The following is a 16,004-nucleotide window of genomic DNA, read 5'->3' as shown; positions in this document are numbered from 1 at the left end:
AAAACACTAATTTGCTTTTCTTGCTTGTGAAACCACTAGAATATACGAAGAGCTTCAGCGTCTACTCATGCGCTCTAAACAAAAATGCGCATATATAGGAGTAAAAAGGGCAGTAAGCTGTCCTCTAACGCACTCCCTTTTCATAAAAGGGAGTTTACTCTCTTTTTATTCCTTTTGTTTAGAACCTGGCCCTGTGCCGTATGTTCTTTTTGTCACTCAGAAATAAGTGTTACATGGTTCCATACTTCATTGCCTAGGCTACGACTGACGACATGCGCCTTCCCGAATTGGAAGACGCACATCAGAACTCTAACGGGCCGCACCAGTTGAAGATGAGTGGGGAGTATGGAAAATGGTTGCGAAAATGGGGGGGTGTTCGGGAGGAGTGAGACTAATCAATAACCATCCGGACGGGGTGGCGACAATAACCGGGCAAGCAGGAAAGCAGGCAAAGCATTCCGAAGTCTACTCTTTATCGGAAAAATTTTCTCCCTGTGAAAAAAAGAAGACTGGCAGCGGCGGCGATGGCGCGTGGGCTCAGCATCCTTCTGAACCGGAATACTCGAATCTGCCAGCTGCACTCTACTGAAAGTGATTGAAAAAGTTCAAGATAGAAGGCGCCCTGCATCCTCCCAAACAGTCCCGAGCGTCATAAATTATCTACCGCGATTCCTCGAATAATATATTTACGTGTAGTGGGCATATATATATATATATATATATATATATATATATATATATGATAACACGCACTTTGTTTGGTTTATGGTTTATGGGGGTTTAACGTCCCAAAGCGACTCAGGCAATGAGGGACGCTGTAGTGGAAGGCTGCGGCTAATTTCGACCACGTGGGGTTCTTTAACGTGCACTGACATCGCGCAGTACACGGGCCTGTAGAATTTCTCCTCCACCGAAATTCGACCACCGCGGCTGGAATCGAACCCGCATCTCTTCGGGCCAGGATTTTGGAAGTTGAGAAATAGAAATATTTATGTGTAACACTTGAAAATAAGTCAAGATGGTCGGCACACATTACAAAATATTTCTACAGCTGCATTACAAAAGCTATGGGTTTTACGAAGAAAGCTAGAAACTTCCCCAGCACATATAAAAAAATTGGCCTACGAAACTTGTGCGCAGTATTTACATTAATATGCTTCAGTAGTGTGGAACCATGCACGAAAAAAGACATAACGATCCCTGAAAAAGTCAATAGGAGAGCGGTTAGGTTTATGTACAGAAAATACAAAAGAGAAGACTTCCTCGCAGTTAATGATCTCAAATAACATTAATACACTAGAAACCCACAGAAAGATTAATAGATTGATATTCTTGTTTAATAGTTTAACGGGAAAAAATAAGCACAAGCTTCTAGAGCGCATTAAGCGTCCTCTAGTGAGATGGACTCGGGGCGTTCATGAGCATTCACTTGCTCCACTTTTCGCCAAAACTAACAGTCTTAAATAGAGTTTTTTTCCTAGAACAGTGCAAGATTGGAATTCGTTACCGGCATCTGTTTTTTCCTCACAAAATTTTTCTGGTGCGTTACATCGTGTACTTACCTGCTAATATTGTTTATATGTATGTTTTGTATCCATGTGCTGCTAATATTGTATAATTTTATTCTTTTGGTTTATTCTTTTGGTTATGTAACAGTGTAAATTCATTCCTACTTGGGCCAAGCAGTGGCCTGCAGTATTCAAAAATAAATAAATAAATAAAAACGGCAGGTTGGGCGAGTTGGTAATCAATAACGAGTTTTTTTTTTTTCAACTGGGCAGTACAGCCGGACATACTAAAGAAGAGACAAACACGACGCTGATCAGCACCGTGTTTGTCACTTGTTCTATGTTCTGCATCCCTGCACGGTCGAAAAAAAGCTCCTTATAATACTAATATATTCATCATTATATTCATCATTAAAGCGTTGAAAAGTGAGGAATGAGGATTTAACTGTTAATGCATATGACGTTAACGAAACCTATTTATTACGGGATAACCATGTTCTAAGAGTACACAGCGCAAAATAATATTTGGCCGTGTTCTTTTAGGCTTTGTGGTTCTCAATCCTAACGACTCCCCCATGAGTGCCAGCACAATAAGACTTGCGCTAAACGATAGCCTAATTTTACCTAAGGCACTGACGTATGCTAAAAAAAAAAGAATTTATTTCTCACCGTACAGATCTTAAAAAGTGCTACCGCTTGCTCTAAAGGTGCGAAAAATGCGGAGGTCTAACTCTGATGTAAATAATTTTCCAATGTGTAAATATGTAGAGAACGCGCATGCAATAATACATGAAGTTCTATTTTGATTGTCCTTTGATTGAAAAACATTTACACTACGTTTTTTTTCATTTCTTATATATATTGTCATCTACATCTAGCGCAATGTTGGACTAAGGCTGACTACGTTTAAAAAAGATCAGGCACGTTTTTCACCTTTCCTTAGCGGATGTGTAATGTTTTTGTGTGCGGTAGTCTTTTCTTTTTGCCTGCTGAGTTTTTGTTTGAAGAATTTTTATGCCAGCACGAGTCGTCATTTCCTGACTACAAGCCCACCCCCCCCCCTCCCCCCCCCCCCCCTCTCCCTTCAATTTGCATAATTTTTGTAACACACTATGCAAGCACTGGAAATTAATCTGATTTTGATCATGCACACCTCTTTATTTGCTTCTGAAATCAATTCTGAGAACTTCGCGATGGTGTTATAGCCACGCACTGAAACGCCTGTCGAATTTTTGTTTACGGGCTCTCCGAGAAAGTATGATGCCACGTGAAGCTGCGAATTACCTCGAATCACCTTATTTCGGCCATCTCTCGATAAACTAGACCCTCGTCCGAGTTATTTGCACTGTACTATGCGCACTTCATATAGTCCGCAATCCTTTCGATTCGCTCAGTAGAGCCTAACAGCCCAGCTCCCTTTTGGGCCGCCTATATTTGATTCGTTCCCAATGCTATGGAGATACATGCGCCTTGCGTTTGTATTCTGTTTCCGGAGTGAACGAATAACACCGAGAAAGAAAGAGAAAGACAGAAAAAAAGAAAGAAAGAAAGAAAGAAAGAAAGAAAGAAAGAAAGAAAGAAAGAAAGAAAGAAAGAAAGAAAGAAAGAAAGAAAGAAAGAAAGAAAGAAAGAAAGAAAGAAAGAAAGAAAGAAAGAAAGAAAGAGAGCCGACGGATCGGCGAAGATCCTCAAGGAGGTTCTTAGTTCCAGAGAATCTTCCCACGCCTTTTCGTTACGTTCCTGTGCCTTCTCGTGGTAAGGATCAGTTGGCTGCAGCGCCACCGAAGCATGGCATGCTACAGGGTGAACTCTCTGCTGTCCCTGTGGGTGTAAGCGTTACACTCTAAACGGTAAGGTGTAAAAAAAAGGGAATAAGCTGTCCTCTAGCATACAAGAGTGCGTGCTGCAGGACAGCCTACTCCCATTCTTACTCCCATTTAGGCGTATACTTGTTGGGAGCAAGACCTACTGAACCCGAGACCTGCACATATGGCGGGGTCCTATGGCACTGCGTGCGCCAACTTTTGTTAACTTTTCGGCCGTTGAGGGAGCTCAGTTGACTCTGTTCGTCTGTAGTGATCATCAACATCGTCTGCAATGTATGACTGCGTTATTGGCTTTCGCGCCTCCCTGTGCATTTGATCCTGTCTTATCGTTTTGAAATCTAGTAATGAACGATGCAAATATGACATTTCTTGAAATCCTAGCGGTGAATATGCATGCGTGCGACTTTCTGGCATCTTTGCCAAGCAATGGATGAATGACGTGTACTCAGAACGTAGACAAATGGCAAAACTATTACATCCTTGAAGTAAAATAACAAACGTCATCTTCCTCAACAGGGTTATTGTAGCGCCACGCCAACCGTAGCTGCCCTTCCCTAGAGGCAAAAGACATGAACTAGAACATGCGCGCTGGAGCAGTGCCATATGTGCAGGTCTTTAGTTCAGTAAGTGTTGGTTTAGAGTGTACTATCCAGAATGGAGGCGCAGAGAAGACTAAGCACGAAGGACACACAGACAGCGCAGTCCCCGACTGCCATCTCTATTCATTCAAAGGCGAGCGCCTCCCACATGCCTTAACGAGGGCGAGGCAATGCAGCGTGCGAATCAAAGGCGTGTAGCTTGGCAGTGCGGGAACCGCGACTTTTGTAGAAGAGGAAGCTTGTCAGACGTAGAATCATCTGAGCATTCTACACCGAGAAAGAGGGAGGTTGACGTCAGCCTTTCCTCAAGGGTGCTGTCCGCATTAACTGGATTCCTAACCCACAACAGGCAGTTCGCCTGTCAAAGGTTATGCATAAGGTGTCGCATTGTCCCTAACCTGACATGTATTCGGTTTGTCTGAGCGTGTTGTGAAATTTGGTAGTTTTAGGGCATTTCGCTCCCTTTATTTAACGGCTCAATGTCCGCAAGGGCGGCTTCCCTCGCATTTTATGGCCAAAGGGTCAGAGAGGCCTTAAAGTTTAAACAGTATTTTTTAAATATATTTAACTTAACCCTTTTATGATGTGTCCTCAGCCATTCGTTTCAAGTTGACGCAGAGCGATGGAGCGAAGAAAAGAAGACTGCCTAGTTGCGTTTCACAACCAAAAGGTTGGTCTCCGGTAACCAGTCTAGAGTCAGCCGTAATCGGCAGTCGAAAAGCAATGCTTCCGGCTGTCTACCTCGGCCAGGCTAGAAAACAACTTCACGATGAGATTTCGCCTTTACTGCGTTGCCCCCGGAACCGTATTATCCTGCGAGGCACGCTGGTGTCGCCACTTCTTTCGTTTGGCTTGTCGCGCGCTCTTCATATATACCGACCATGCACCAACTGACCCGGTTGAGCCCACTGACAAGATATGAAAGTGGTTGACCATTATCGTGACGTAGCAAGTGCGTCACAAAACCTAAGCTGTCCGAGCTCCTAGCCAGCTCGTGATGGGGCGGTGGCTGTTGCCTTTAAAGCACTAAGCTGTTTGCTGAGCATATTTTCATGCTTGTGCTTGACTATATTTTTGACCTCTCACTGGTACTATACACGAAGTTTTTTTTTTCATTTCCCCCTCTTTCTCTCAATGTTACCAGCCAGTAATTGTCACTTTCTCCGCACCGCGCCGCAGCGAAGTTCACTGCTGGATGCATTCCAATACCCGTTTTGTTAAGTTGTCGAACGTCTTCTACAGAGCGGGTACCTTTGCAGACCAGGAGAGACATGAAGAACGGCCACGCATTGAGGCGATTGGGACGGCTTCTCTCACCCTCTCCACTCAATTCCTTACAAAAATGGTCTATAGACAGTCTATAGACTTCTTGCAGACTCTATTTCCCTCCTATAGATATTTCTTTTTGTCTATTCATAGTCTATAGACTGTATATAGACAAAAGTCTACTAAAAGTGTATGGCTATAATTCTACAGATTGCCTACAGACTGTCTATAGGATTTGTATTGCCTATAGATTGTTCTCTGGGGTTTGTCTATCGAGAGTCTATGGACTTTAGAAACAGAAGTCTATGGACAGTCTAGAGACTGTATAAAGGTATTTTGCAAGGGTCAATAGGCGGTGCAGCCCTCCACGTCATCACTCTGCACTGCATGCATTTGGAGAAAGACCCGAGTGTCCGTGTCTTATCCTGGGCAGAAGAGGATATACCTCCCTACGCCTCCTCAGCCACTCAAAGCCCGGCGAACGGCGCCCACTGCCGACTGCAATTCCCCATTGGCGACGTGCGACGCCTTCCCGATGTATCCTCCACGCCGTTCGCGTAATTACGGGTTCGCGTGAGAACCACTCTCTCCTCTCCTTTTTCCTCCTCCTCTCCCAAACTACTGCCCAGCCCCTGTTCTTTTTTTGTCTCTCGGCTACCGGCTCATCTTGGTCGAGATCCGACCTCGAGGTTTTCGGAGCTCACCTTCCGCCTCCTACGCCATTCAGAGTGCGGTCATTTGTCCATCGACTACAATGTGGCACGTCTTTAGCCCGCAACGTGACCTCCTCTCCTCTTCAGAGCAGGGCTCAGTTTCTGTACCCCCCTCCCTTCTCACTGTCTCGCAGCTTCAGTCTTACAGCATTCGAAAAATGAGTCCTTGAGGCTCGCGTCTTTCAAAAATTTAGGCAGTGTATCCTTACTTCGCCCGAGTGACGGTCCGCTTATTGAGGGAGACCATGAACTTCACTGCGCATTGCAGAATTTAGCCAGCGTGTGTTCACAGTAACCGCCTGTAGATTGTATATAGACTTCTTATAGACTCTATTGTCTTGTTAAATATTTGCTTTTGTTTATGGTTTATGGGTGTTTAACGTCTCAAGCCGACTCGGGCTATGAGGGACGCCGAAGTGAATGGATCCGGAAATTTCGACCACCTGGGGTTCTTTAACGTGCGCTGACATCGCACAGTACACGGGCCTCTATAATTTCGCCTCCATCGAAATTCGACCGCCGCGGCCGGGATCGAACCCGCGTCTTTCGGGTCAGCAGCCGAGCGCCATAACCACTCAGCCACCGCGGCGGTGTATTTTCTTTTGTATATTAATAGTCTATAGTCTGTCTATAAACTATAGACAGAGAGAAAGTGTATGGCCATTAAGCTATATATTCTCCATAGATTGTCTATAGATTTGTATTGCCTATACACTAATCTATAGGATTTGGCTACAGAAAGATTATTGACTTAATGAACAGCAGTCTATCAACAGTCCATAGACTGTCTAGGTGGAAAAAAGTCTTATAAGGAGGCGGAAAACACACATGCTTATGGTGAGTTCTGCATGCATGCAAACAAAGCCGTCAAGCAGCCCGTTCACATTTAAGCGGTATCGGTCAACGAGGGGCCTGTCAGTGAACACTGGACAGGCGCATTAGTTGTGCGGCGAACCATACGTACACAGGCAGAGGACACCATCCTACAAGCATGGGCTATAAGAAAACCTCCAGACTAAGCGTAGGGAGATGTGACAGGCCGAGGTCAACCAACTCACAAGTGTACCATGAATGTCTTGTGAGCGAATCAAAACGCGAACACTGGTAGCGATCTTCCCCTAGCTCGCACGAAATTGCTGGGATCAGGTTCGCATAGCGATTTCCCTCAATTAGAAGCAATAACATGGGGTTCTAAGCAATTCAAGGTCACCTTTCGGAATATAATAGCTCTGTTTGTTAACTTACGTGACTGTGAACTAGTGACTTTAGTGAATGTAATGTCCGTTGTCTTAGGGCCTTCTAGCAAATATTTTTCCACTAAATAATACCTAGTGGTCATTGAAAGATGCACTGACAGGGAATAATGCGCTTGCAGAGACACCAAGGGGGCCGTGTAAGGTGAAGACAGCGGATCGCATGTCACCGCCCCAGGTTTACACATTACCGCGTTCATTGTCAACACATTTTTCTGGTGTATTTCATGCGAGTTTTAGAGACACCTTTCCTTTTTCATTTTCTTCGTTCCTTTCCCTGTCAATGACGTATTCTTGACGTCATTACCTTGGCTGATCTTGGTCCAGGCGCTTCTTTCTAAGCGGCTCCCAGCGGCCATCCCGAAACTGCCGCTGCCATTTCCAGACGCAATTCGGATTCCGGAAACCTATTCTCCTTTCCTCCCCTCTTTTTTTTTCTGCCCTAGCAGGGTTAGTGGCCCCATTCGAATATCGTCCGACGTCACGTGACGTCAGACGTCGCTCTGAAGACCCTATGTAAGACTACTCTGGTTTTAACCAATCGCTGCGCTCCCCCTTTCCTCTCTTCGCAGCACTTAGAGGTAAGAGGTCGTTTGCGTGAGCGCTTTCTCTTTCGCCAACCCCATAGCCCGGAAAGGCCGTGCATCAGGTGGAAGGCATTCGCTTGAGTGAGAGAAGCGAGTCGTTCCAGCTTCTTCTTACTACCGCTAGAGGCGCCGGCTGCCTTGTTGTTGTCGGCTCGGTTTAATTGCGCTAATTGCGCTGTGCAATTAACCGAAGCACCACTAAGATCTAGAGCTGCCGCTTGGAAATCCTTCCTAGGAGCGGGGCAGTGCTTGCAAAACGTCGCAGCATAATTGAGCCAATGTCTGTGAAAGTATTTTATTCATAGCTGGGCAATGCTCATACGTCGTGCTGCACAAGCCTATGCCAACGTGATTCAAGGCATTGTTTTGCGACGTCTTCCGTGCTTTCGCTGAGTGCGTAAATTCCATCCAATGGCGGCTGAATGCCGCTTTTAAACACGAGCATTCTCAAGCGAAAGAATCTGCTGGTGTGGGAGCATAGCTGAGCTTACGCTTTTTAATTGTTCCTCTGTGGTACACCCACCTGGCTTTTCGCACTCTACCTTCACATAAAAGAAGCATTTGTTGCTGCTGAACGTTAAAAACATTTAATAAATTGTTTCCTTCCATACGACAAACTTCTTTGACCTTGTTGAGCCAAATACATACCTTTAATGTGCGGATTTAAAACCTTGCAAGTAGCGCCTATAGGCTACGGCGCTGAACAAAATGTTCCGGGTCTTCAAAAAATTTTCTTCCTGGGTTATAAAACCATTCTGAGAAAAACAGTGCTCGCGGACATTGGACTCGAACAAGGAGGACACAGAACTGCGCTGGCTAACTCTACTTCGGAACGGTATAAACGTATATCTCCCTACGGTTTCTTTTTTGTATAAAAAGGTGCAGATCGGCTATCGCCCAGCAATGCACCTTGCTATAAAACCATTCTAGATACTAAAGAAGCCAAGGGTCCCTGAATTTGAAGTGTAACGTAGGGAGTGTATAGATTTAAGTCACATAAAAAGTGATTTTGATGATTACTGGTACAGCAGACAAATTGGAATTAATGAGAGCAAAATATATTTTGGTGCCGGAACGCAGCAGATAACCTTGCGATACCTGTGGGGTCCAGACTGTCGCTCCGGAGACCATCAATATGAGTGGTCCTCTTATTCTTTCACGAAATGTTATTATGTGATTCTCTTCAGAACTTGGATAGGCTTCATATGACTAATAATAGCAGCGCTACCAGCGATACCCATTCATTTATTTATGGAAAAGGTTTCATACAAGGTCACAGTGGTAAGCTTGAGGCGTGCATTTTGTTTATTTGCAGATAAAAGGGACAATAGCATGAGCATAACATCATTCAAATCGCGTTCACTTGTTTGCGCATCTATAAACAAACTGCTTATTTTATATGTCCGCTCAGAGCACTTCATCCTGCGTTTGAACAGTTTTTTATTAAATTCTGATGGTTGCGGAGGTATACAGACAATCTACAACTCGAGCTGGAGCGCTCAGCAAGCAGCCAGTATGTAAAAGGTCAGCAAACGCACCTCGGCTTGAACGAAATGGCACATCGAAGTTCCTTTCTCTGCTCCTTTGGATTCAATGACAGGCATGCATTTTACTCTATATATTTTTCGTTGTTTTGAACGTGCTCCAGTACGGAGCTCTGTCGACTAGTGCGTTGCCTGGAGGTGACCTTTAACTCACTACAAATTCAGAGAACTTGCGCGATCGCGGAAGCACGTACTACGTTAATATTATGTCTAAAAAAATAGCGACGTATGAATAAGTACCACCCTAAGAAGTAAAAGCTACCAAAGAAGCCACTGAGCAGGCTGCCTTTCACTGACGCAATCGAAAAATGGAGGTAAGCGGGTCACCATAAATCTACTCGTTTCTCGCTGATTCCTAAGTACGGTACTTTTTTCAAGGCTGCCCCGGAAGCCACCGTTGCAGACACTGTGGGAGCCACCCTAACTAAATAAACATTTTCCGGGGATACACTCACATTCGAATCGCTCTCACTCCGAAGCAACTCGCACTGCTTGGCAAGCTCTCTCCTCTGCATACACTTCCCCGGCCTTTGCCTCGAGGCTCTGATTAAACACGTCCAAGCAATCCAAAATTAAACACGTTCCTCTTTTTGAAAGCAACGGCGCCGTAATTAATTTTTTCCTGCATATACGGAATAATTTACGAGTGCTGTTAATGTCGAAGTCAGAAGGCACTGCAGTGGTTGATTTCGAGGCTGCAGAGAAAACTGACCTCCGGATTGTATATACTGTGCGGTTTCCGCGCGTTGCCTGTGAGCTACAGAAGTGCGCGCAAGCAACATTACGCTTTGTCACTTACACTGACTACTGTCAATGTCACTAGGCTACAGAGCATGATATCCTGCTTGTGAAATGACTGCATGCTGCTCCTCAGCAGGTTCTGTGTATATTTTTTTTTGCTTTATTTTCTCCTCATAGAATGTCTAAGAGAAGGCCCAGGCTAAAGGCTATAGGAGCCCGGCGACGCATTCGCCCCCTTGTACAAGTTTTTTTCAGCAACGAACAGAACTCAGAGAAAATACTTCGGTCAGGAGTAGGGATACAATGTAAACGAAAAATTGGCGGTGGTTTAGCTCTGGTTAAACCTGGAGTGATACGTTAGTTACAGCTGGCCGAGTGGAACTCGCTCAGTCGAATTGCAAAGTCAGTCTTTCGCCGCTCCGTTTCGCCTGGGCGTTCCTTCTTCATCTTCGTCCCACTAGACACGGCGCATGCGCACAGCTGTTGCAGCTCGGTTTCGCCGGCGCGCCGAGCCGCCGGCAGCAGCAGCTGTTCCGCACCACGTGGTTGGTCACGTGATCAACCACGTGACCACGTGGCGGTGGCCGCGCCGCCACCTTCACGTGCAACTGCCACGCTGAAGACTCGAAATTCTACCGTAATGTAGCTATCGCTACAAAAGAAAAATTGTACGGCCGTGTACATCAATCTCATATGATCCAAAGTTGTAATCACACGAAAGAAAACGCGGCTTTTGTTAGCACATCCAGGTTTGTATACAAAGAGCACAGGCAATAGGAAACATCAAGTGTGAAACCGGCGCTACAAACGTCGAAACCAATAGACAAGAAAAGCAAAACTAGCGCACCGGAACAATTTGATGGAAAGCATTACATATCGTCGATGAGTGCACATATGTGTTCTATAAACGAGAACAAACTCAATGGGCCCGCATCTATAAAACTTTTCGGACTTAGTTCGCGCAGTGACTTACTGTTCCGTAAAATCTTGGAGCTCGGGGATTTAGTCGTTCGGAAAGGACCCGGAGCCGCCGTAAGGCTTCAAAAGAAACACATCTCGCTCCGTCACAACAACGCTGCCCGTTTGAGCACGTCGCAGTCCTAAAGAGCGCCGCCGAAATGCTGTTTTCTCCATCAGACGCCAAGTGTTTTCACACTCTGGCATCGAAACCAATAGGCGAGTGATGCTGAGGCGTATAGCTTCTCCAAAAATGAACGACAACACGACCACGCAGTAGGCCGCTGTGTAGGGCACGACCAATATATCGCGAGGCCAACGTTCCTCACTACGTCCATTGCTGGCGCTTATCGCTTACAACTCAGAAAGAAAAATAAATCGGAGGTAAGAAAACGGAACGCCAACTCGAAGCGGCGCCGGTTGAAATAACTTCCGATTTGACTTCCTTTATCGAGGCGCTCCGAGGATCAGCGCGCCCTTGCCCTGGTCGAACAAAGGGCACGGCGGGTTGCTCGACTCTCCAAACCTAGCCGAATTTGGGGGTGGATGTTGTTTTTGTCCGAAACTTCGTTTTAAGACGTTGTAAGTTTGTCTTGCGCCCATTTTTTTTTTCCTTTCCAGTGTAGCGTCGCCGAAACAGCGAGGGTGAAAGGTCTCCATGTCTTGTTTTAGAAGCCGCCGTGGTTGGGTCAACAAATCCTCCGGGCGCTGCTTTGCTGGTGGCTGTGCCCAACCTCTCACAACGTTGTCGCGATGGTGCGAACGATGTTGAGACGGCACACATTTTGGTTAAAAAACGGGCACTGTTTTAACATATGCTCCGGTCTGGTGACAACACTTCTCTCCAGACAATGGGTGAATTTTGTGACCGACAACTGATGTTGGCCCCGTGAAGCTTCTAATTAAATAAACAGGGGATAGGGAAATCTTTCTTCAACCGGAATAAACCATTTCGCTCGTAGAAGGCTAAATAATAGCGACATTCAGTATACCACCCTCTTCAGTGATCGCACAATGCGCAGCCTGGTGGTATACAGTGTGATCATGGCTATTTCTCAGGTTTGAAAATACTCTAGTGTCTCTTTAAGACAATGTTCTGGTTTAAGGTGCCGCCTTTATGCCTTCATTCGTAACCAGTCTGGTGGCATCGACAAATTAAGCCTAAAACGCCTCAGAAGTACCCACTCTTTCCCACTTCGCATCATCGCCAGCTACCTCATTGTCATGGCGATACGGGGGGGGGGGGGCACCTTGGCGCCGGACCTCTAATATTAGTCGGCGAGAGAACTTCACAAGTCAAATCTAACATGTGTTGCAGCGCGAACCACAAGAAGGGACGACGACAGATTGTGGCAATGACGTAATTGTGGCAATGAGTCTGCACGTCGCCGCAGAAAACCTTGCGCGCCTGCGTTCCAAAAAAGCACAATCGTTGCTCGACACAATGATCAGTGTGTTAGGGAGATAATCGAGGCGGCAAGTATTGCTCGTGCAGAGGACAGGTGTGTAAGCATGTCATCAGTTGTTCTAACCAAGAAAGAGCTGAAGTTTCTGGATCGATGGTGATTGTCCTAATCTCCTATGCCTTTCATGCTGATTGCTTTGCCTGCCCTTTCCTGCTGAAGGTTCAAATGTGTATAAATGCGTGGCCTATCAGGAAAATAAATAGTTGGAAGTCAGCGCTCTTTTCACTCTGTCTGTCGTCGTCCCTTCTTGTGGTTCGCGCTGCAACACATGTTAGATATGAACCAACTAGCCCGCCAAGCAATCACAAGTCAGCCACAAAGAAAAAATAACCTACGCCTGACTGCGGACAAGGGACATAGAGATGCTGATGTAATAGTTCTGCGGAAGTGACGTCGCTCACCTGTTTGCTCACGCACTGCGGCTGCTGTGGCGCCTCTCTCCTTCATTCAAGACAAGATGCTCAGCGCGCCCATGATACACTAAGACCGTATAAAAGCTGTTGCAAGAGTGACTTTGAAGTCACTGCATCTGCCTCGCCTTTACCACAGAGACAAAGCTTCTCTTCACAACGAAAGAACGAAAAGGCGAAAGAAAAGTCTCTTGGATCTCCCTCTAGATGGCGCTCTGGTCCTGACAGGCGACGCACTCAGCTCGAGTTGCAGTCTGTCTACACCACACATAACAAAAATCGGAGAAGTAACGAGAGCAAAGACAAAAGCACAGAGTGGGACGAAATCTACAACAAAGTCAGTTACCGGCAAACCGCACTCGCCAAGTGGCTTTCATGCTTGGCGTCAAGACGGGCGGTGGGAGAAAGAGTTTAGTGTCTCAGAACGTCAGCGCTTCGGAACAGGGTTTTTTTTTTTTGTCTCCCTTTCCACAACTTCGGTTGGCTTTTCTTATCCAGGAGGCTATCGCTCATTGAATAAAAACGTTTACACTTCGTCCGTGTCCCCGCCACGCAGCGTGTCGCCTGCCACTTGCCTCGTGTTTGTTGTCGAGCTCATCTCTGAGACACGCTGTTTACTCGCCCGCATTAGGAACAACAATGGCCGTGGCAGCCGAGCGTATTTGGGGGAGTATGCCCACGCCTCTAATGGATCTACACTTGCGCGGAGACCACGTTGTTGCCGCTATTGCTGTTTGTTCGTCGACATCTTTTTGCTTGTTTTCTCATCTTGCGTTGGCTTTGTGGCCTGAGCGCAGTAGCACTCTCGAACCTCGTTCCCCTACTGTGGTGCAGAATCTCTCAAGGTTAACACTTTCAGCGAAAGAGGGCGCGCGACGTCTTAAGTGCCCGCGGTTTCGCTCTAAGACAAGACAAGGGGCCACAGTGAGGCTTTTAATAACGCGTCCAAGCCGTCGGTGACGCGGTGCACATATATGTGCTATAAATAGGCCTCGGGCGCAAGCGCTCGCAGCCAACGACCTGCGCGGTTTTTTTTTTAAACACGAAATATTTGCATGTGCGATAAGCCAGTATACAGCTAAACTCTAAAAAAATAAAGCTTACCTTGTCAAACGGGGCATTAGTATTTTTGAGATGGTTTGGGGCACCCTCTAACTACACAAAGGCCACATAGTATTGCTAAGTACTGTTACTAGCAAAGTGTCCACAAATATCGCGGTGTTTCTCGTGGAGTCGCGAGTCAAACTCTCAACTTCTCGAAGTACAAGAGCCCAAAACTGATAAAGGCTTTTTTTCCCGTTTAGTTGAATAAACTGCAGCGTGAAAAGCACACTTCTCAACTCTTCTGAGATCACCGCTGCAAGCGTTGGACGCGAAAGTCATCCACCCAAACTTAGAACATGCCATAATCTGAGGCCCTGCATATGAAGTCCAGAATAATAAAAAGAAAATGCAAGAAAGCCTGGAAAAAATACTGTGATTTATTTCTAGCTCCTGCAAGCGCAACTTCGTTAGCAACCTAATTAGCCTCGGCCGTCTACACCGTCAGACAGCAAAAGAAATCGCTTATGCCTATTTACTTAATTGGCAGAGGTCATATCAGTAATTATTATAATTATAGCAAAAGTAAATATCAGCAAATAGTAGGAATAGTAATGCCTCACAATTTTGTTTTTCAGCCTCACTATGAGCTAGTCTCTAAGAGAATACAGTTCCAGCGACACCCGCCAAAGTGGCTAACTGGCGTTGGTGTTCGCTTGCTGGGTCCACGGTTGCTGGATCGAAACCCTGGCACAGCAGTCGCATTTTGATGGAAGTGAAACGCCAAAAACGTTTGTGAGCGGTGTCTGGAGGGCATATTAAGGAGCCTCGGATGATCGAAATTAATTCGGAACAATTCAACACGGTTTCGCTCATATTACACGTGGAGTTTGGGAACGTTAAACAACAAATACATGCATACCACATACCTATCCACAGCTTCAGTGTGGTAGCGCAGTGACGGTAGTAAAAAGAAAAAATAAAGAAGTATAAGGTGCCGAGTGCTCTATGTGTCAAATCTTCCCTCATTTCCTTCCTTGCGTTGTATATTTTGCCGAAGCCTAAATCCCTGCTTTGGCGTTCGTAATCAAGTTGTTCCGCCTACGCTAAGCAACAACAGCAGAAAATGATGAATGCCGCTGCGGCCGGGTTCGAACCCGACCGCGGCGGCCGCGTTTCGATGGAGACGAAACGCAAAGGCGCCCGTGTGCTGTGCGATGTCAGTGCACGTTAAAGATCCCCAGGTGGTCGAAATTATTCCGGAGCCCTCCACTACGGCACCTCTTTCCTTTCTTCTTTCACTCCTTCCTTTATTCCTTCCCTTACGGCGCGGTTCGGGTGTTCACCGAGATAAGTGAGACAGTTTCTATTATCGCTGTGGTTCAACCGACTGAACCTATTAAGACGAGCGAAAGATCTGTTAAGGTAAACACACGAAGGTAAACACACGCCACATGTTTTATATAGAAAACGGCACGTCACGCTATTTACTGCAGTTTCAAGAGTGTTGTCGGCTCCGCATACACAGCTGCGGGGTGGCGCAGCGAGTCACGTGATTCGATAGCTGGCGAGGCGAGCGCTGTCATTTCAACGCACGGAGCAGTGGCAAGGCGGGGCGTACGTGTGATGTGGCATGACTTCAGACCCAAGCCTGCACTCCTTCTGGTTTGAAGGTCAAATTTCATAGCCACATGACCTTCAGCTTTCCACGGTGGGAGTAGAGCTTTCGCTTCAAAACCAAAAACAGAACAAAAACCACTCAATAACAAGTTACATACCGCTTCCTCGACGACATTTAGGTTCCTCTTAGAATATGTATGCAAAATACCAAGCATATAGGTGCAGCCTATTCCTTGGAACATGGCCTGTCAAAGCGCCATGAATAAAGGAAAAATACATAAATGGAAGCGCAGTATTTTCCAGCTCGAAGGTGCCCGGATGCTACGCATAATACATAGGTTCGGTAAATGGCTATTTCGGAAGGCAGGAACAACATGTCGCTGTCTATCTTCGCACCACGGTCCACCAGGCGTGAAGCGCGTCCACTATATTGACCTAGTAGATAGCTTCCCACGAAGTCGATGACGTCAATG

The 16,004-nt window shown here is 46.1% G+C and overlaps 1 protein-coding gene across 2 annotated transcripts in view; it reads right to left on the bottom strand.

Annotated features, from left to right (window-relative positions):
* Gpa2 (Glycoprotein hormone alpha 2) overlaps window positions 1-16,004 on the bottom strand; it is a 93,881-nt gene that overhangs the window by 18,958 nt on the left and 58,919 nt on the right. The gene's annotated exons all lie outside the window — the stretch shown is intronic.

This window comes from Amblyomma americanum, chromosome 9 (genome assembly GCF_052857255.1).
Source record: "Amblyomma americanum isolate KBUSLIRL-KWMA chromosome 9, ASM5285725v1, whole genome shotgun sequence".
Lineage (NCBI taxonomy): Eukaryota > Metazoa > Arthropoda > Arachnida > Ixodida > Ixodidae > Amblyomma > Amblyomma americanum.
This window is presented reverse-complemented; position numbering and strand designations above follow the sequence as displayed.